The following is a 23,173-nucleotide window of genomic DNA, read 5'->3' as shown; positions in this document are numbered from 1 at the left end:
TTGAGCAGAGGAATTCTTCCTCCTAATACTCACAATCTGTTTTGTATTGATCCACTTTCAAGCCCTGACAACAAGGGCATGCCAGAGATGGGCAGGGCTGCGTTCATGATGTTCTCAGCTTTGGGAGCTCTCTGATGCCGCTGTGTTTATAGATAATCTGCAAAGAAGATCTACAGTATTTGGATGGGGTGGTTTATTCTCTCTTCGTGTCATACTCTGGAGGTGTCCCAAATGCATGAGACATGATGGTAGATGAAAACCACTGTTTCTCCCCTCTTTTTGGGTGGTTACATTTGTGTTTCTGGGAGCACAGCAGAAAGCCTCACACAGATGCTCAGATACTTATGTCATTAAAAAAGTATTTTGAATACATCCTCAGCTTTTCCTCTTTTTTCCTAAGCAAGGAAGGAACAACAGCTTTAAGAGGAGTCATAATAAAGAATATTTTTTTAAAAGAGTACAAGTGGAAAAAAATGGAAGGTAAAAGCTATTGGAAGAAAGAAGTGAAAGTGCTTAATCACACTCCGGCCTTCCCATGGGGCTGTTTAATTAATTACTGTTTACTCTTGCCACTTCATTTCTACTCAAGATTTTCTTTTGTTAGCTCTAGGCAGGATATGTACCTGAGCGGAAATTTGTGTGCAAGAGACTAAACCTGTAAACATCACTTCCATCCTAACTGGGAGCGCATGTATTATTATAAAACAACTTTAATTATAGGCAACTTAAAAAAGATACCATCACTCCAACAGCAGCTACTGTGTACTGAACAAGATGAAACTCAATCCCTTGCAACCAAAACAAACAGGCCATCACAAGACACTAAGGTTTTGAAATGTGGTGCTTTTACTTAGGAAGGAACTGCCAGAAAATCTGATACCAAAAAAGCATTTTCTGGGTCACTCACCAAACCCAAAAGTTTTTAAAAGGTCTGCGGACTAAATCCCTAGCTTATTGTACAAATAATATGAATCTATTCAAAAGCTGCAGGTGTTTCATGCTTTTCCCTCAGCTCACAAGCCAGAGGGTCTTATCTCAAAGCTTTAATAGCCAAAATCCCAGAACCACAAGGAAGTTTGGGTTCAGTTGCACTTTCTTTCTGTAATTTATTACCCCTCGTTGTGAAAATGCTGACTTGCCCTAGTGACAGAGCAGGTCCCACGCTGCGCCAAGTGCTGGATGGGCAGCAGGAGAAGGATCTCTCCACCCTGTGGGTTTACAATGTAATTTGGAATGGGTGGCAATGGACAAGATCATCAAAACTGGGGGACGAAAGGAGAAATAAGATGAATGAGCCATGGTGTGATCATGTGGGCAACTAATTAGGCAGGTGAGTGTATGGTAAGTGCATACATGCGCTACAAATGCAATGAGCACGGACAGCTCTGATCAAAATCAGGAGTCAGTAGCTGTACTTGGAAATCAGCGGAAAGAACCACAGCAGGGCTTCAGTTTGCCCCGGCCAACTTGTTTCACCAAAGATGCCACCAGCGTGTGCTTGCATTTTGGAGCATGATGACTTCCACAAAGAGACGAAGTGAGCAGAAAGCCCGCTGGACCCATTCTCTGTTGTCTTTCCTACAGCCCTAATGTTGCTAATGGTGTTTGCCTGTAGGGGCAGAGTCCCCGTGAGGTGTTTGAGGTTGCTGTTGATGTGAACAAGGGCGAATCCTGACTGTGCTCATTTACTGGAGGTCAAAATTTGCCCTTGAAGTTAAGACTCCCAAGGCACAGTTTTAAGTGGTCCTTAAAGCTTGCTAGTCTATTAAAAAAACGCTACCGACTGCATTGCGACACATTTTTTATTTAGGTAACTGAACATCAAGATTTAAAAGGCACCAGGGAAATGTGTGGATGCCTGCAAGACTTAGGAAGATCTTTTGGGGCTTTTGCACTGCCCCGTTCAGTTGGCTAATGTGCCTGGCAGGGAACTGACAGTTGAGAACTGGCATTGGGAATAGTTTGTGGTAACAGAGGATGATAAATACATGCTGAATAGTGGCAAGTAAGCCAGTTTCACTCCTAAGCTGAAAGGCTTTGATGGAGATTGGAAGAAACTTGTCAATCCTGTGTAGCACCTTGAATAATGGGTCCAAATCTAATCTTTTTACTACAAGGAATTGAGTGTCCTGTGAGGGCATGGACTAAAATATGATGATGCTGGCATGTGGTTGTTGTGCTATGCTCAAAGTAAGATGCACAGATTTTTTGCCTTGGAAATTACAAATCTGGATGGCAGGATTTGTCCAGGAGCAGAGAGGGACAGCTCAGGGCAGGACCTGGCTGCCAGGGCTTGTCCCTGGCCGTGTCCCAGGGCCAGGCAGGGGCACAGGAGGGCAGAAGAGTGTGCTCAGGGCTGTGATGGGATCTGTAGGAAAAGAATGAGCACATATTGGTTCTGCATGAACCAATTGGTATCAGTGTGAACAGCATCCCTCATTTTAATCTCCAAACCCAATCATTTATGACTATGTTTATTTACTGTCACATTATGTTTTATAGGCCAGGTCTATTTTAAATGCAGCTCCTGCAAATGAATGTACCAGGAATTAATTTAACACTTTATATCTATCTCACTTAATTTCCTTCAGCTTTGCTTAAACAATCTGATAAATTTGCTGCAGTGAAATTGGTGCCTCTCAGAGTGCTGCAACCTCCAGTAACTGGTAGGCATATAAGCCCTGCTGTGGTCAATACTGTTGAGCTTGAACTCTTCCTCCCTCTCAAGTGGGCTTGCAACAAGCCCTTATGTGAGCTAAGCTTTGGTCTTTCTGGTGCCCAGGGATGTCAGGCTGCAGCACAAGACTGGCTATTCTTGAAAGAAAGCAGGCTGCCAGCAAGTTTGACCTTGCTGGATGGGGATGAGGCCATTGCAGAGCAGTGGGATGAAGTGTGGAAATCCCATTGGTAGGGCACACAGACCTGCAGGTTCCCTGGATCTGTCCTCTGCCTCTTTTTCTTCTCTTTCCCTATCTCTTCGTTGTTTTTGTTCTGGAAAGTAAACCACCCCCATTTTTTATTAGAGGAAAGTGGCAGTTGTGTGCACTCTGTAATGGCTGTAGGATAAGCGAAACAATCAACTGAGGGAAAGGTGTGAAGCTGTGAAACACGTTCATTCTCTGAAGCAGTTCCACCACAGATTAATTTTCCTTTCATATCAAATAACCTGCATTTTGATTTCATGCCTTCATATGCAGATGCAAGTACATGCATGCTGTGGGACACACAGGGTCAAATTAGGCACTGGATCCAATCCATTTCTCAGTGGCATTATCCTGAGAATGAGCTTTTCTCACAGGATGTAGCAGGAAAACCAGCTATATGTCTGTGTCTTGGTAACAACTGGAACAAGCAAGCCCACGTATCGATCAGTCTAGATCTCACTGATTTTAGTCTCCATGCTGTGTGACTCTATACTTAATTGTGGGTCTATTGACTTGGTGTCAACTACTCAGACGACATGTCTGAATATTGAAAATGAAACCATTCTAAGATACATTTGCTTTTTTTCCTTTTCCTGTTCGGATCCAATTTTTATCTCTGTAACAGCCGCCTCTGCTGATCACACGCCAGTTGCAGTTGCTTTAATGGGCTGTGGGGAAAGGAACTCTAAATGTGCTATTTATCAAGTTGATATTTTCCCTTTAATAAGTTTTTCCGTTACGCTGCAAATCTTATACAGCTCACTGGATTTACCCTTCTTCAATTAGCAATCAAGCCTCTCCATATGCATGAGTGTTGCGAATCAATACCCACTGAGCCAATTGCCCTTTATAGTGATAAGAACAAAATAACTGGCGGAGGAAGAAGTAGTTGTAGGAGTTCATTTTAAAAGATTCATATGCAAGTGGAAGAAGCACATGACTGAAGACTAGCTATCAGTCTATGTGCTGACAGAAATCGGGTAAGCCCACTCTGCAGGGTTTTGGTGCTGGACCAGCCCCCTGCACATACCAGAAGGGCATCTGGGAGCACGCTGAAGGGGGCTGGTGCCATCTGTGCAAACAAGACTTATTGCAGCCCTCGATTCTTCCTGTGACCCTGCTGCAACTGTCGCTACACCTCTTCTGTGGACAAAACACTGCAAGGCTTTCCTCTCCAAAATGTGGCTCTCTTCAAGCTCACGTGTGCTGAACAAACACCCGATTCAAGATTTCATGAGAAAGATTCTTTTGTGTTCAAAACCACATATTTATTTCAGGGTCTTTTTTTCCAGATGATAGATATGAAATTGCCAGTGTTTCTGTCTCCCTGGTCTTTAGAGTCAAAGTCCGTATTCCTCAGTCCCATTTGTTTAACTAGGAAGTACCTTACCTTTTCCAGTCCACTCGTCAGAGAGCAGCAATCCATTTCTCTGAAAGGTTTGAATCTTGTCCTGACTAGTGCCTTGGGCTGCTTATATTAAATGTTTCAGTGTGTTTGATTAGCTCTCCCTATTATGAGTGATGGCAAAGCAGAGTGATCACCTACCTGCCTTTCAGAGTGGGGCTATAATGGAAAACCCCTGGAATTAATGAAACTGCTATGCCTGATCACAGCTGGTCAAGCAGGCTGGTATATTCAACTCTCCTTGTGCTTTTATCACACAGAGTAAGATAAATCATGTAAGGCTTGCGAATTTCTTGGCCGAGTCTGTTGAATATTTAACTCTTGCCAGTGAACTCCCTAACTTTCTCTGGGTTCAGAGCTATTAAAGAGAAGTAAACACACGGGTGTTCAAAGGCTTTCCCTTCCCTCTGCGGCTCTTCCCTTGTTGTTCCTAACTGGAGATGAAAAGAAGAGGGCAAAGATTGCTCTGCCCCAACACGCATTCCAACTAATGAAATAATTATCTTACAATGTGGCTTAGTATGGAGTAATTGTAAAAGCAAGCTGCTTGGCAGCATGTCTCGGGGCAAGCTGCTTCCACGATGTTTCCACTCCTTCCCCCAGGGAGAAGCTCGGCAGGAGGGATGGGATTATGAAACGCTGCGTGTTTTGGAAGTCCCGTCACTGGCTTTGCACAGGGTGGTGCTAGTGTGTGCTTTTCAAGCCCGTAGTTTCTTTCCCAAATTTGCAGAGGCTTGAGGAGTAGCCAGTGCTCCATCTTCTTCAGCTGGTAAAGATCCATTAAAATGCTTAGCCTGTCTCATATATAACATCTCCAAATCCAGTACCGTTTTGGCAGTCTCTGAATGGATGCCTAGGACAGAGATTGAGCTATTCCCTTGTACGCTTTAAAAATGAGTTGCTCCAGAGCAAGGCAGAGAATTGATGGCAAGGCTGCGCAGGGAAGCCTATGCTAGCCCTGCCAGCACATCATATATATCCTCTCGGGACTGACAGTCTAAAAAACGACAGTCTCCAGGCACAATAGCATCACGTTGGACAGAACAGACCAGGAGGCAGCCCAAATGTCGCCTGACTGTTCATCAGACCCATGTACTTGTCCCCTCCTTGGTGTAATCAATGGTCACCTCTGGGTCAGATTTCTGAGTTTAAAGTAACGGGAGACATTTAGTGGGGGGAGAGTGTCCTGATCTTACTGCAGGTAAGGTGAAGGCACATTTATAATGATGAAGAGTGGACTGAGCAGGGACGAGCATGCTGTTAGTTTATGAATTCTGAAAGGCTTATAAATCACGGCACCACAAGCTAGGCAAACTGTTTATTAGACATGCAAATCCCTTAGACAACACTATAAAAGCATAGGATACTTGGCAAATGCTGTGGCTCTTGTCCTGAAGAAGCTTGCAGCTGCAAGTTGTGAGAAAAATGTTTTGCAACTCCAGGGAAAGAATTGTCCCTTAGAAGTGGAAGACTATAATTGTAGGGGGAGGAAATATTAATGTAGCCTGATCTATCAGGAACTCAGGCTCCCAAATTGACTCATGTATTTGAAAAATAGGAGTGGCGTTGAAGCAAAAATTGACAGGTCTGCAGAAAACTTGTCCCTGTTCAGCTCTGTCTCAATGCACAGCTTTGTAAGATGCAAACAAAAAATTAAAAATCAGTATGGTAAGACGCGTGGTGGAGATACATGGTCCAGGGCTTGTCTATATAGAAACTAGCCCTGAGCACCAGGAGGCAGCGGGGGGGGACCTGGCTGAGGGGCTGCGGCTGCTCAGGTGCTTCCAGGGGGACCTGAATGCTGCTGGGTGTGGGACGTTGACAACCCAACCGACAGCTTATTTTCAGCACAAATAGATGTCACCGTCATGAAGTATTGTCCATCCGAAGACCTCCATTAAAAAAAAATTAAAAAAATATCTACAATAGCAAAAAATCCAGCTTGTAAGATATAAGTGACCTGTGTGGGGTGGGGGAAAAAGGAGCAGGTCTCAAACCTCCAGCCCTGTGACACGAGCCAGAACCAGTCTGCTCTGTGCTGGGAAGAAATCACGGACTGACAGACGCAATTCCCTATTAGGAGAATGCATCTCTCTGCAGCACCTGATATGGTTTACTCTGAAACCAAAATACACTATTAGATAGGTCATTAATCTCATTCAGTGTGACTGTTCCTGTCCCTCAGCTTCCTGTATATCTGCTCCATTAGTGGGTTTCAAATCTTCTGGAGATAACTGCAAGGAGCAATGTACTAGGTTTAGTGGAACAATAATTTGATATATTATGAAGAATCCCACACTTTTGTGAGGCACACTGGGTGTAAGAGGAGACATCTGCTGTAGTTCTTTCCCCAACACGAAAATTTTAGAAGGCATGTATTGTGTATCAGAGCTTGAAAGTGTACTTTTTAAAAGAATGAAGCTATTATTTAACCTCCCTCTCTTTTTAATTTTTTTTTAAGTTGCAAAAGCTTTTTTTTATAAAGGCCTGGAGCCATTCTGAGATGACAAAGTGTTGGTTGATACAAATAAAAAAAAAAATCAGTTTCCCTCTGCATATATGTTTTTCTACAAAGAAAAAAGATCCATCACTAACAAGTAATGAAAGATGAACCTGAAATGAATCAGTACATTTCTACTGAAGATCCAGATGGGCCGGAAGATCTGTTTAACGTACCCAGCAATGAAAGTGCCCATTGTCTCTACACTCCAATATTGACATAATATCATTTTCTTTATTTTTCCGTGTCCTGGAAATGCCAATGTAAGAGTTAATGTTTAACACTGAGTTTGTATACGATTTCCCCATCTTGACCAGGCTTTGCTTCCTTCTCTTTCTCCAGACTTGATAAGGGCTGCTCAGGTGCTGTTGACCTTATTGGAGAGCCCCCGAGGAAACGTTAGCCCCCATGTCAGTGTAATCATCCCTTTAATCGGTGCTCAGCACAGTAAAAGAACTGTACCACTTCTTTAGACTTCTAAATATGAATTTAGTTTTAGACGCTCATTAATTTCACTCATGCCGTCACTATATCCTTCCATTCCCACCAGCACAGGTCCAGCTCATGAGTGAACCAAGAGAACCAGGCTGGCTGGTGGTTCAGAGCCACCGACAGAGCCTTGGGGCTGCATCTGCTGACCAGCAAGGCTGCTGGATTTTTATGACAAGAAGGTGTAGAAGCCCTGGGTCGTTGTTCAGACAGGGAAGCTGGCCAATTTATCAGGTAAGCGTGGTGTTCAGGCATAGCGCTGCAGGAAAACAGACGAGGCAGCTAAGGTAGACATCTGCCCTGGCAACTCCTCTGGTAGTAAGGGAATGGCGCAAGGTGTTTCATCGCAAAGAGAAGCTCATGCTCATTTTTCCTTCTCTTTCCATTTGGATGCTGAGAAACTTATTCTGTGGTCAACCATAATCCTGTACCCTGGCCAAAACAGTGACCTTGGTCACTGCTAATGCCAAAGAGCTGTACAGAATGATGACTTGCAGCGTAGTAGGGATGTTGTGAACATAGAGTTCAATGATTACGTGGATTCAGTACCAGTTAAAGTACTGAGATCTGATGGCAAATCCAGTCCTTTGAAAAACAAAAGACGCTTCAGAGAAAAACTGAACTGGGAATTTATGCTTTGAATTTAACCAAAGTGCTAAATAAACAGAAAAACCATTTTCTACACATTCTTGTATCTGAAGTAAGAACAGGCTCAACAAACAACTCAATGAGACCAGGGGCAGCTTTTTGACAGGCAACAGCTGAGGACTGCAGAGGTCTGGTCCACCACATTATGTTCAGAGAAAGTTTCAAAATAAATAGGCTCAGCATATTTTTGCTTTAACAAAACTGTTAATTTGCTTTGCTGCAACCATGCTTCTCTTCACCTTTTTTTCTTAAGACACTAAAATGTACACTAGATATGAGGATAGTAAGTAAAAAAATCTCGCTGGTATTCAAAGCAGAATTTTGCCTTAACTGTGTCTGAGCTTTATTTTGCTATGTTGTTCATATAAATGTTTACTGAAAGTACATTTTAGGATCTCAAAACAGATTTGCTTAACTTCTACAAATCTTGTCTTTAAAAAGAAAAAAAAAGGAATTAAAATCAATGCATTAGATTTGTGTTTGTAAACCAGAGCTTAAATTTTCTTCTCTTGAAACTGGAAATTGGTAGAAAATATACATTAAATAAATTTTTAACTCTGCCATTTCAAACATATTAAATTTTGTATGTAGCATAAGTGAACCACCAGGCGCATAAGGGAGCAAATTGTGACTATCCACTGCTGAAAGGAATATATACAGAAAACAATTTGTGAGCAAATGGACCATTCAATTTTTTTAAAACATTAGACCAATTTGTAAAATTGAATGCTTCTCATTACAGTTTCTTCTTGTATTTCCAAAAAGGAGCAAAAGCTAAATTAATCATTTGTGTGATTGTACTTTCGGCTAACTTTCCATTGTTCCTGGTGGAGTAGGACTTTGAATCCCCAGCCATGAATCAGTATCCATTTTACGAGGGATTGTTCAAGTGAGGAGAATCAGTCCTTGCCCACAGTGCTTGGAAGTCTAAGTTTCTGAAGTCTAAGTTTCTGAAGTCTAAGTTTCTGAGAGCCGATGTTGCACAGAGACTGGACAGGGAGCTGGTGTTACCAGACTGGAAACAGGGGTTGAGAAGGTAAGGAAACAATAAAAGAACAATTTCTATTGAAAGCAGGACTCTAGAAGCAGGCATAACTGGACAAGCTACAGTGAGTCACATGTTAACCCATATGCATACATTAACCCAAGGACTGGCTGTCACAGGTCCTGAGGATATTGAAAATGCAGGGAAACATCTGAGATTGGGCTTATGTGACTAACTGGAACCAAGACGTAGTACAAGAAGTTGTCCCCTGAACAAGTTAATCTTGGGGAGGTGTGTGAGGGTGTGGAGCGGATTTGTGGTTGGCTTATGCTTTCTGGGCACATTTAATTTATTCATATAGACATGGCCTTTGGTTCTTTCTGTGGGTGCCTGTCTGAACTGAGTAGTGACTGATGCTTTTCTGTGCATGCTTGGGATTTGGCACGCCTTCCAGATCTGTCACTGCTGCTCCAGAGACCTTGCACACCTCTTCCCCAGCCCCTCATTCCTTTTACTGCACTGGATAGCTAGTAGAATAATTTTTAGTCTCAGAAAAAATTTAGCCTATCCATACAATGGATGAATCTGGGTTGACAGAAGTTTTCTGTTATCAAGTCACCATGGCTGCTGTGTGTGTCCTGAGAAATGAGGGGACCATCTGCTTTTTCAACCCAGAAGGTGTCAGTGACCTCTGTTCAAGAGCCTGAGAAATCTCTGCCTACGACGGGCCACCGTAGTAGTACCTGTCATACCACTGCCCAAGGACCAGCAGACTCTACCAACATTACTACCTGTACACTGGTTGAGGCTCTTGGAGCCACAGATGGTACCCAGACCTCCTTACTGTCAGAGGCCCAACAGTCAACTTACTTACTTAGACTCAGACAGTTGCTTCAGGTAACAAACATAAGGAGGAAAAATATGCAGCCTATGTTGGTGAGCCAGTGGGAAATAGTATATACATTAGATCGCATGCAGCTGTCAGTGTTTGGGTGTTGTGGGAACATGCACGGCACATTTTGGACATGATGGATCATTGTCCAAGAAAATATTATCAAGCAAGTCGGGCTAATCATGAAAAAAATGCATTTCTACACTCAACTAGTGCATAGTTTGTGTGTCAGCCAACCAGTTCTGTTGTTTCAAGGTGTTTAATATAGCAACAGTGACCACAGTGGCGTTCAGCCCTACCACTCTTTTTCTTCCCCCACCCCCAGTCTTACTTGAAGTGGGCATGAACACAAGTGGGAAGGAAAAAGAGTAGAAAGGGTAGTAGGAAGGAGTGGGGATCTCAAAGCAACCCAAAGATTAAAGATTAGACCGCTGGGAGACCAAGGCATGACATGATAAAAAGACACAGGGGAAGCTCAGAGAAGAGGCTACAGCAGATAAAAGGTGGAGCTGGAAGAAACATAAGGAGATACCGAGGGCAGTCATTGGAGATGTCACACAGAGACCCAGACGGGTGACAACGGCAATCTGAAGGCAACTCACATGAAGCCTGGCTGGAGAGAATGCAAGACCCGGCCTTAGGAGGAGAGAGATGTGAGTGAAGTTCACACAGGGATCAAAGAGGATAAAAGGCATAGCTGAGGGGTAGGAGGAAGATGGAGCGACTGAAGGAGCCTGCAAAATGGTCACCACTCATGAGATGAGAAAACCTGACAAAAACCCGAGATTGGTACTTTTCTTTAATCATTACTGGAGGAAAATAACTGATAAATAGTTTTCGATAGCTTCTTTCATCTAATACACTCTATGGCTTTTACAAATTTTTAGTTGTGGTGGGAAAACATTTGAGTTGGGCAAAGAATTTTTGCACTGAAACTTAGGACAGTTTTTGCCATTATTTTAATGATATATCTTGGAGTGCATGTTGATGACTCCCTTCATTATTCATTCATTGTATTCATTGTATTCATTCACTCAATACATTTCTATGGATCAATTATCTGTAGTCAATATTCATACTCCAGTGCCACCAATGCCAAGATGTTATTGTGAACCTTGGTATTAATTGATTTGCATAAATCTTCAGCTGAAGAAGTCAGATGATTGTAAGATCTTTACCTATCAGTAAAAACCTGCAGTTCTCCCAGCTATGGAGGAAATTTTAAAAAAGACCTGTGAGGGGTTAGAAACAAAAAGAAATTAGAGCTCCAAATACATTGCTTGAAAAATTTTGAGATTTGGAAGCCATTATTCAATGTTTAAGCCAATAGTTAGTATTTAAAACAATATAGATTTTAAAATCTGCTTTTGGACATATATATGTAGTGGGTTTTGCACTTTGTAGTCAGTGAACGTTAGTAGTCATAAAATTTAAGAGCATCAATTTTTATCTGAAAGGTAGCCAAAGATGGGAAAAACAATTTGAGCAAAGGTCAGAATAATGTTCTTGTCTGTTTATGAAAATTCTTTAAAATGTTTATTTAAAAGATATTTGAACTAAAAATGTCATTCAATTACAGCAAAGGGGACTGCAACTGATTTAGGTTGGTCACTCAGAAGTGAGCAACTCAGCTTGATATTAAAATATTAGATAGGGAAACTGAGGGACAGGGTGGATGACGTACATGAGAGTAGGGGAAGTTCTGCAGAAATGAGATACCTAAAAATAAAACTGAATTTGAATCCTGTGGTTCAGGCTCCACTGACATTTACCAATGCAGCCTCCACTGTCAATTTAAAAAAGGAATGGATGAGTAAAATAATCCAGAGAAAAGGGGATCCATCACGCACATTCAGCCCAGCCATGTGAACCTGGCTTTGCTGCTCTCCCTGTCCAGCTGGCTTGCTGTCTGCATGCACAGACTGATTGACGTGCTGCCCGAGTGGTCTGCTGCTGCTTGTGAAGCCATTTCTTAAAGTAATGACTGACCTAATTATGTCACATGGATCTTTACCTTAAATGTATATGGTGACTGTGTAGATGAAATGCATACTGGATATTTTGTAAGCCAGTACCTAAATAACTTCATTTTTTCACATCTCATCCCATCTTCCTTCACAGAGTACAATTAAAGTAGATGTGGATTTATGCAACAAACACTACAGCATGGATTTAGAAAGCAGAGAGTGTTAAACTGATTGCTTTTCACTAGTAGTCACTGAGGAGGTGGATAAAGGGGGTGGAATAGTGATAATGTCGTTATCCAGTTATAATAACTTCTCTGAGGCAGGGTAGAAAGTTCCTAGACAGGTAAAACTGTCTGTGCGGTAATACTAGCAACAAGATATATATTTTGATTGCTGTGTTCATTATGTAGCCTGCTAGGTTTTAGATCAGAGTGATTCATTATTGTGAAGGTGTCAGACATTGCACGGAATCTCTCGAGCTGGAGTCTATTTAGTACCTTCTCTATTACAATGAAAAAGTAACGTATTTTACAGGTGAAATCGCTAGAGACAAACTAATTACCCACCACCCATAGATTAATAAGTTGCGGGGTGAAATTATGATCAGTACCAGAAACAGATTTGCAAATGGGCCTTACGTACTTTCTCTGTACAGAAAGTTGGCTCACGGGCTATAGACAGTAGGTGCAAGCTGTTGTTACACACAGTTTCTGCAGCTCTTGTTCTCCACTCTGTCACAGGCACCTTGGATGTTTCTACAGCAGCTGTAGTCACAGCTTCAAATGCATCGTAGACATGGTTAAATCAAGGCTTAGACTTTCCCCTACGTATCCCTTATTGTGGGGCTTGTGTTGGACCAGTTGTTGCAGAATTGGTTTTAAATGCTGCTCAAAAAGTAATGAACTTTCTTTAAAATGTCAGCGTATTTATTTAGAGTGTTTGAATTTAAAGATACTTAAATGGGTTGTATCAGTATTTTAACAAAGCAAGTTCAGATTTTAATTTCAAAATGGTATTTTTCAACTAAGCTTGAGTTATTAAGAGATAGACGAGAAGAAATAAAATATTACAAGGTGGTTCAATAGTCTGAAAATGAACTAAGTTTAGTTAAACAGAATGTCTTGGATTGAACTGAACAACTTTTTCTTCTTTTAAAAATCCTCTCAAAGTTTTATGTTGCACTACTGTAAGACAGTCCTCCTACAGATTATTTTTTTTGTTGTTGAGCTCTCAATTAAAAGACCAAAGACTATTTATCCAGCATAGTCTACCTCTGATGTTCCCTAGGCTTTCCACCCTCCCTGACCTTACGTACTTTGTTAAATCTGAAAAGATCACAAGCTGCCAATGGTAAAATGATACAGCTGGAGGCTATAGTCAGCTATTGGTATTACAGACATTGTGATGGTCAACCAATGCATGTGGGGCTCTATGCACAGAAGGAACACAAGCAAAGTCTCTTGAGTATCATACGCTCCTGGGTTTTGTCCTTCCTCTGTATGACAGGTGACAAGACCCATGCAGGGCCACCTTACACCCCCAGAACGTGGAAGGATGTGAAAACACTCAAATTCATGTATTGTGGAAAAGGACTTGAGGGTAAAGGTGCTTCTGTAAGTAAAGAAGAATCAGACAAAACCCAGGAGCTCCACAGAAACTGTTTTGGGGGGGATGAGTTTGTCTCACAGGTTGACGTTAGCATGGGCACAGCTCATCCCACCCGTCAGCCAAGCCAACGGAGAGTCATCAGTACTGCTTGTTTCCTTCTGAGCTTCACAGGTAATTAATTCTTTGCTGGGGCCCTGGGGAGGAATAAATTTTGCCCTGCCGTTTGATTGTAGGGAACAGAAAAGACCTAATTTGAGACCACTGCCTGTGGCAGGAGACGGGGTCTCTTCCCTCGGGTGACGGTTGGCTCAAGTCCGCCTTGCACCCCAAAGGCTGCCCAAGTGGGAGAGAAACTGCGGGCTGGGACGTAACTACTAAATGTTGCCGCACCTCCTAAGCAAGTACAAACCCCACCAAAGCAGAAGGGTTGTTTCTAGCTACCGATTTAGCCTGTCTTCCAGTCTTGTAAGCTGGACTGACTCCTCATGACCTTCTCACAGATTAAAAGCCTGGGAAGGGGGGGGGGCTGGAAGGCTCAGATTATATTTTTCCCATAATTACAATAGATTAGTCCACTCCAAGGAGATAGTTCCTAGCTTTTCCTTTCCATGGTGAATATGTTTGATATGAAAGAACAGAGTTTTTATCCCACGTTTATAATGTAAGATTTAAATGCACTGTTCCAGTGGTTCCAAGTTTATATCATAAATACGCTCAATATACTGTGCCTAGCAACAACCTGGACGTACGTGAATATATTCAAACACCTACCCCCCAAAATGTTATGCCAAAGAGGATTTAAATGTCATGCCTAGTCGTGAAAAAGTGTCAGAACTACCTGAGCTGGTCTTCAGAGGCGGATATATACTCTTTAAAAAATAAAAACAAATGTTGCTGAGTCTGGATGACTGGTACTCTCACACTTAAGGTTAAAAAACCCAAAAGTCTTAGCTGAGGGTTTTTTGAAATTTTTTTTTTACTAATTATACAAGCTACTAACATGTTTCCTGGATGGCAGAGTAGTTCATACCTTCATGAGGTTTATTCTTACTCATGTCAAAGGGGCTAGGTTTTATCTAGGTTTTTCTTTCCCTCTCTGAAGAAGCATCCCAGCTTGGTGAAGCACTTGAGCATGTAACTTACATCCTTAAGTTGAACTTGATTCCAGTGGAGTTCAGAGACATGCTTAAATTATCTGGTGAACTGGGGACTCTGGAGAAGTGACTTCATAGGGACCAGAAGAAATACCGAGTTGACACAGCAGCAGGACACAATCACTGCCAATAGCCGTATAACACTGCGGATGGATGTAGCTGTGTTCGTGTCAGGCAACACAATGAGAAGCTAAATGAGGTGTCAAATATGTATTAGCCTCTCCCGCATTTACATGCTGTAGAGGCGTGTTGATGAAGAGCAGTATATTTTGCCATAACTTTAAAGACTGTTTGCTATCGTGCCCTCACTGCCTGCTCAGTGGCTGAGGGACTGCTGAACTCCTTACAGTTAACTTCCAGCCTTGTTCCACACAGTTAATAAAAATTTGGGAAAACTCAGCAAGAGACTCTGCACCACTTAGAAGTGAACTTGGTTAGAGAAAACCACTACAAATGAAGAGATGTTAGTGAGGGGTTTGGGTTTAGGGTTTTTTGGAGGGTTTTTTTGTGCTTTCTGCTGAGGCAAGATTTTTTTCCTCAGTGTGCACTTTTCATCACATTGTCCAGACTATTTAAAATGAACAGGCAATGGACTTCCCATTTTTCCCTCAGGAGGCTATTCCACAGTCTAATAGATCTGACCCTTCCATTTTTTTTTCCAGCTGACACTGAGCCAATGTTTTCTTTTTGCTACTTCGACCCAGTGCTGCTAGCTATGCCCCACACTGAATAGTCTCTTGGCTGTTTTATGCTCTGAAAAGAATTAAGAGTTTCATTATCTTCTTTCTTTCTCATTTAGCTGTGCTAAATATATTTAACTCCTATCATCACTTTTCATGAGTTGCCTTCAATCCTTTCAGAAGTTTTAATATCATTTCACTGACTTCTCTCCCAAACTGTGTTCCTTAAGTCATTCCCTGTTTCTAAACTTCCTCTCACCTTAAGTGCTGCTAACATCCATCACAGAGTATATGAGCTGTGGCATAGCCCGTGATCACTACGTAAAGACAATAAGTGTCCTCGCTCTGTTGCCTGTTTCTGTATTATTGAGTACTGTGATAAAGAGGAAAGGCACTGTAATATATGGAGCCTAATATACAATTGCTTAGACAGGATCCTGAATCGCTACTCTTAGCATAGACTGTTATTAACATCTCCCACAGTACAAAGACATTTTTACTTATCTTTTCCCTTCCACACCATGCACTTGAGTCACAAAGAAGCCCATTCTTTTCCTTTCCCTTGACATAAGCATTTAAATGTCTTAGTTGTCTGCCTTTTCTCCCATAAACTGGTGAGAAAATGCTAGATAGCTTTTTTTTTGTGCAACTGTAAGCAGTGCTGTATCTGAAAATGGTTGACATGTTTCTAATAAAAAGAGTTGTGTTGCCCAAGCCTGAAGGTCCCCATCACCAAGCAGTCGGTCTCTGAAGATGGACCAAACTGCCCTAATCTCCACTCTCCTGAAGTGCTGCTCTGTGGATGGCTGCCCACCATGGACTCTGCATTGCTCTGGGTTTGGGAATAATCCCAAAGATTAACAAACCCTTCAGCTTCATGTATGAAGACAGCTGCCTTACTTTAGGCTTTGTAATTGCATTCATCACGCCTTAGGACAAAAAAAATGCTTGTTTGCATCTTCAGTGTGCCTACAGTCCATCAAAGGGGGCCATATCTGGAGAGACAGAAGTGCTGATTCCAGGCCAAAATGTCTATGCTTCCTAAAAACATCCAGAGTAAGTCCACTGACAAATTAACTTGGCACCCAGAGATCTCAGAGATTTAGACTGCAGCTGAGCAGAGGTGTCGAAGGCCAGCACTTTGGCCATAAACTGTCCCCATTCCCTGCTGAATTTGATGCAAAGCTGCACAAATACTTGCGCTGGGATGGTGCAGGGAGTGGCGCGGAGTAAGAAATCCACAGCTGGAGAATGTCTCTAGAGGGGGTGGCAGATGCCATCTAAGCCTGGTTAAACAGCCCTGTGCTGAAGTGTAGACACTGAAAAGTGGCAGTTTGTGGATGAAGTTTCATGGGTCTTCAGTGCAGGTCCCTCCCTCCTCCTCCTCCTCCTCTTCCTCCTCCTCCTCCTCCTTCTCCTCCTCCTCCCTATTTGTGTTATGGCAGCGCTTAGGAGACACTTGGCATTTTTCATGAGCAGAAAAGGAGGTAGTGTAGCCAGCAATCAAAACCCTAAATCTGAAGCCGCTGCAGAGCTCCGCAGGCTGGCTGCCACCCAGGCTGGGCTGGAGCTGGCGGCGAGGGCTGTAGTGACATACCCTGCACTTCTCTACGGGCAGGGGAGGGATGGAAGGCACCTGCCAGGATCAATGAAGCTGATTTAAAGGCAACGTAATAGTGGTGGTGTTTTGGCACAACACGATCATGATTGCAAAGGAAGGAGGGAGGCAGCATTATTTAATGAGAATAAATTTTTAATACGAGAGGGCAACATTTAAATGAGTCCAAAAATTTCTAGAACTTCTCAGAGACTCAGTGCGTTCAAGGCAGTACATTTCTGCATTTTTAGTGTCTGACCGGCAGAGAATTCAGTGTCCCGTGTCTCTCCCAGCCAAATAAAGTGATTTCTCTTTCCATCAGCAGTACCAGTTCGCAGGGCCGAGCTAGCTTCGTGGCTGTAGGTGCTCTTGTAGCTGTTACCTGTCCCTTTCAGCAGGGCTCTGCAGCAGGAATGACTCTGCACAGGCACAGTCCTACTGCTCTTTGCCTCCAGCCTGCTGTATTAGCCACCCTTCCAACACCCTGATCCTGCTTTTTCTCAAACCTCCTGCAAACAGGCATCCCAGAGGGCTGAAGCAGTTCAGCAGGTCAATACAATAGCAGGGAAAATAAAAGGCCTTACGGGTGTCCGGATCCCCTGATGTGTGATAACGCAATTACCAGCTGATTAAACAGCTGTATATGGCTGAGGTGGGCAGCAGGCGCCTTGTCACCAGCTTCTGGCTGGTCCTCCCCGTGACAGAGCCAGAATTAGGGGTGCTGGGGAGCAGGGAGGTTGCAAAGGTCACTGCCTTTGACCGGACCTTCATCCTTGCCCTTTGCGATTTGCAGGGACACCCTTTTTCGACCTTTCCCTTTGTGCAAATGTTGGAGGGGCAGACGGAGCGGGGAGTGAAAGGGGACGCAGGAGGAGCAGCCTCCCGTGGGCTCTGCTGGGGATGGGGATGGGGGTCTCCGCCGGGAGAGGGGGTCTGGGGGCGTCTGTTGGGACAGGACAGGCTGCAGGGAGTCTCTGGGAGAAAGGCGATGGCGTTGTTGCAAATATTCTGATAAAGAAATCAAAATGTAATCACACAGAAGAGTTAGGTTTGGTTAAGAAGTACAATTGTGAAGCATAATCTATAGGATCGTTAATTTGAGACGTAGCCATAGAAACTTTAGGAACTGTGTTACGCGTGACTATAGGAACCTTGATATTGTTGAAGTCTGAAATAGCTAACCATAGAAACCTCACCAGGAAGTTACTGGTTTTTCTATGTTTTGTTTCAAGAAACTAAGGAAACTATCATGGACACCAGTTATGCTGCTTGGAAACCCCCTTACTCTTCCCATCTCGATTTGAGTATCAAAGATTCCAATCAGTAGAGCTAAGTGAGATTGACCAATTGTTTTTAAATAAGAATAATGATAAGGTTATATAATCAAAGGACCAATCATTATAAAGGTTAAATTTAAGAGTGAACATAGTATGCGTTTTTATGTAAAGAGCTTATGTTACAATGACCTGACAGAAAAAGTCTATAAAAACTGATGGATTTTGATACTAAGTTGGACACGCCTTTGGAGGAGCGATCCCCCGTGTCCCCAGCGCTGCAGTAAACGAAGTGCCTGCTTCTTAACTTCACCTTGGTGTGAAGGAGTTTTATTCCGGATTTCGGTAACAGCATCAGGGGTCACCGTTCAGTGCTATAAAACGTGACGCACCAGGAGACAGGGGGAGATGTCTCATGCATTACGTTTGTGTCCTCTGGAAAGAACAGCTCGTTTAAATCAGCAGTGGTCTTCACTGACAACACTTGGAATAGTGGGGTCCTGCGGTAGACCTCCACCCAAATGATTGTAAAAGCGATGGGAGGGTAAAGCCATTCTGCCGGAGAAGCAGTTGTGCCCTATCTTTAGAGGGAAGTGTCGAGCGGAAGGGGCTGAAGCGGAGCGGTGTCGTTCAAGCGTTTGAACCTAAGATAAAAAGATAGGGTTTCCTCAGTGCCTTCAGTATGCCCTTGTACAGCACTTCCCTATATTTACTGTAGGAAATACCTCCAATATCTCAAATAGTGAGGTTATCTGGCTGCAAACACTTATTTAGCCATCTAAGTAACTTGCACCAGGGCAGAAAATAAGTAGTTTAAGTAATGTTGGTGCCTTGGTCCCCAAGGGGCTGGATAAGGTTTGCTGACAGATTCAGTCCCGTGCACCTTTGCATCACTTACTCCTTTGCTCGTGATACCAAGCACCACTGGCATTCACCGAAATCCCTGCTCTGCTCACTTCCTTTCTATGCTGTGAAGTTTTAATGAGTCAACTACTTTTAAGAGAGACCTAACCAACATTGCTTTTGAGTGGCTGCCACCTTCAGCCTTATCACACAGCTTTTGAAATACTGCCTTTTTGTTCCAAACCTCTTTACTACCAGGGCAAAAAGGCGTCAGAAGTGCAGTAGCACCCAAGCGGCTCAAAAAACCGCATCTTTAGCAAAGTGCTTTAGGAAGCGTAGATGGCTTTAACCTGTAACTGGCTGCTGAGCACACAGACTTGGTGTGTAAAACCCTTGATGCCCGGGACGGCTGGTGCAGCGATGGGCAGACACTTTGGCGTAGAGCCCTGGTGAGGGATAAGTGCAGTGTTGACAGATGCCTTTGCAGCAGGAATGTCTCCGCTGGTTGTGCCTCAGACTTGGATTGAAAATGCCTCTCTGTCCTCTTCAAACGTGGGTCTAAAATACCAACCAGGGTTTGGGAGATAGCTACTTTATTATGAGAAATGTCACTCCAGCATAGTGCTAATTGTGGCATTAGATGTATCCTAATGACTCTAATAGCAGCGTTGTCTGATCCGCACTTTTTAATAAGTAGGAAAGGATCCTGCTCAGAGTTCTCTGCAGCAAGACAAGTCGTAATGTCTATTTATTACAAATGTGTACAAAATGTCAATAATGCACTGTATCCACTGGAAAAAAGAGGAGAATCCCTCTGGTCTTACATACAAATTGAGAACAAAGTATTTATCAAAAAATTAATGATTGACCAGTGCTGTTAAATTTATGCCTTTTATTTCGTAAACAAAATGCACAGAGCAGTAAGTAACAGTTTACAGTTCAGGAAGGACACAGCTATCCCCTGTGCTGACAACCACTTATGCTCTATTTAACACAGGGAATTTAAGTGGTGCAGAAAGTACACTTGGCCAGGAATTGCTGTCTGAAAGCCTTTGCAAAGGAAAATGCATTTATTGCCAAAAATTAGTTTTCAGTAGGAAATTTCTTAGTAGTCTTCCAAGTCATAGACCTTCCTCCTGTTCTGTAATTAGACATCAAAGGAAAGCCTGTCATTTAAATTAAAAGATACCGATTGAGATCCTTTGAAACAAGCTGCATGCTGTATATAAATCATTAGTCATATTTCTGTTTATTTTAATCTCATGAATCTACTGTTGAAAGGCATTGTTAAGCATGCAGTCTGACGTTGGAAAGACTCCTATTAACTTTCACAGGCTCTGGGATAGGCTCCAGCGCTTAACAGGTTGTGTAGACAAAATAACACCGGTGATCTGCATTGCTCACATTTGTCCACAGCTAGATCGGACAGGTTATGTTTATTTTGCTTTATATGTGGTGACTGGGTAAAAATGAATGGCCTTTACTATGCAGGAGGTCAGATTAAGCAGCTTAATTAGGGACTCCCGACTTGTAGTCTGTGCATTTATAGATTAGTGTAGGGTAGGCATACGGGCTGGGGGAGTCCGGGGGACCCTTGCAGGGGAGAGATGCTGGTTAGGGCTGGAGGCACACGACACCCCATCAATTCTCTTCTGTGTTCTTCCCCAGCTTTGCAATAGGAAATCCTGAATCAGGGAGGCGTAATGACCGGCTGGGTAATTTATATCGCCCGAGGCATACTTGCTTGTGTAAGAGAGAGTTTGCAGAAAGCAAATGTCACTTCAGATCGAGCAGCAATAGACTGTTTCGGAAAGGAGAGACGCAGGTCTAGCAGTGACATCTTTGGGGATGAGTCCCTGGGCACGCAGGCAAAGGCCACCTCAGTGCCTACGCGGCTGCCTTTCCCACTCCCCAGGAGGAAACCAGCTCAGGTCGGTGGTAAAGGCAGAGATGGCAATTCCGGACCTTTATAGCCTAACCGATGCTATTTTGGGGTTCATTTGCTTAACCTTTGTTGGGACAGGAAGATCAACAGCAAAAATGGTTGAGAAAAAAAACAACCCAACAACATAAAAGAAGGCACAGTGCTTAACTAGTAATCAGGGGTGTGGTAACTGGATGCAGATAAAGTAAAAAATGACAGGCAATGAGTAAGTCCTAGGTATTGTTATCCAGATTATTTTCCTTTTAAAAAGATTGTCTAACAAAGACACTGCTTAAAGTATAATAGCCTACTTTGTTATGACTGCATACATCAGTTAAAAGAATCCCAGCTGCATTACTGAAACCCTTCAGACACCATTTTTTGCTGTTATTAGTATTTGGCATTGAATTGATGTCAATTGTTCACACAGTTCAGCGCTGGGTGTTTGATGTATGCCGTAAAAAAAAGAAAACTATAGAATAGTCTATTCATTACTGACACTCCTACTCAGAAGATGATAACAGAGGTTTTTTCCTGATACTTTGCCCTTCTTTCACCTTGCCACCTAATCAAGATCAACAGAACAAAGTCAAAATTAAAGGTAGCAAAAGGAAAGTTTCTGTTCTGCTTGATTTTTATCTAGTAAGACATCTTAAACTCTTATGAAAAAAGTAAAACAGAACAAATATCAATGTGTTTGCTCAGTCACTCGCAATTACAGAAAGTGGCTCCTAAACACCCTTTAATATTTCCTGATGTTTCCTTGTATTACAGTAGCAGTGGGAGACCAGAGCCCTATTTTTGTTTAGCCCTGAAGAAAAATCAACAAAAAAACAGGGCAAAGTCTGTTTCTACTAGAAATGCTTCTAATACAAACCTCATCCAGCAGGCAACAGATGAATGCAGCAGCAAGCTGCAGGGTATTGACAGCTTATTTGCAGAAATCACATCCCCTTTTTAGACCGTATCCATACTCCTTACAGTCATATTGGCTGACCAGTTGTCAACAGTGGATTCTGCAGAGTGTTTGCTCATTTAAGGATTTCTCCATTTACCAGCACTTTAAAAACAAAAGGATTTCAAAAGCTCACTCTTTATCCTGTCTCTTTGACACATTCTTCTACACCAGACAGATTTGCAGAAAAACGAATACATCGAGTTCCCCATATCTGTGTGCCCACAGAGTAATGCAAACTGGCTATATCTACACTAGAATTGGATTCTCTTGGAGTGTTTTTGATTGTAAAAATAATTAGTTAATTCTGTGAATGTCTTTTTAAATGAAATATTACTTTAGCTAGTTTCTTACCAATCTCACAGTAAAAATCTTTGAAAGAGGAATGCTGCAAGTAATATGCAGTAACTGTCAATTATTTCAACATGCCTTGTTCATCAAAGTCCTGAGATGAAATCTGCCATGGCTGGAGTCTCTGTTTCTGAGGCTGTTAATGATGTTATTCCTGTGCTGAGGATGGGAACCAGGATTCCACCTGTCAGCGCTCATTTGCGATGGTTTATCTGAGGCAGCGAGCAGCCTCCTAGCACTCCCCTGCAAGGATATGCATCAACCACACTTACTGTGCCTATGGTCAACTCTCTGTTTGGGAGCCGCGGGAGAGCTCCCTTTCAGTTCATTCTGACCCTTACTTCCCTTCCCAAGTGAGCATCGTCCAAAACTTCGGCTGGAGAACTCCAGTCAGCCTATGGGCTTTGCTCTTAGACGGTTATTCTGCGTTGAGCTACACTCAGCACATGCTCAAATAACCCAGCGAACTCTGCAAACTAGGCCACTCTGTGATGCTGCCCTGCCCTTGGCTATATTTAATGAGTGTTTGCAGTCTCTGGGTGTTTTATCAGCCGGACTTTTGCCACAGAGCCTGGATTTGAAGGTTGTGACTTTCCAGGCATGAAATCTGGATGAAGTTGCTGTTTTTGAAAAGCCAAGAGCTTTCTTGTGCTTGACAGCCTGAGGCACTTGGGTAGAAGTAAAGGGAGATAGCTTTAAATAATATCTTTGGCCTTGAGTTGTTGCGGGAGAACTTCTTTTACCACCTGTTGTCTCCCCTTGCCACTGCAACGACATAGTGGCACCTCAGGAACCTAATGCTGATTTCTCCCATACAAGACCCAAAGAAGGCTGCCAAGATCAAGGGGTATGCTGATTGCAACCTGGCTTCAATCTGTGACGAGAGTATAACGAATCCGTAACAGTAGGGCAAAGCAGTGCTTGAAGGTGCTGTTGGACCATGGTCGCCTGCCCTGCACATTGCACTTGGAGATGCC

Source organism: Haliaeetus albicilla, chromosome 13, assembly GCF_947461875.1.
Source record: "Haliaeetus albicilla chromosome 13, bHalAlb1.1, whole genome shotgun sequence".
Classification (NCBI taxonomy): Eukaryota; Metazoa; Chordata; class Aves; order Accipitriformes; family Accipitridae; genus Haliaeetus; species Haliaeetus albicilla.
This window is presented reverse-complemented; position numbering follows the sequence as displayed.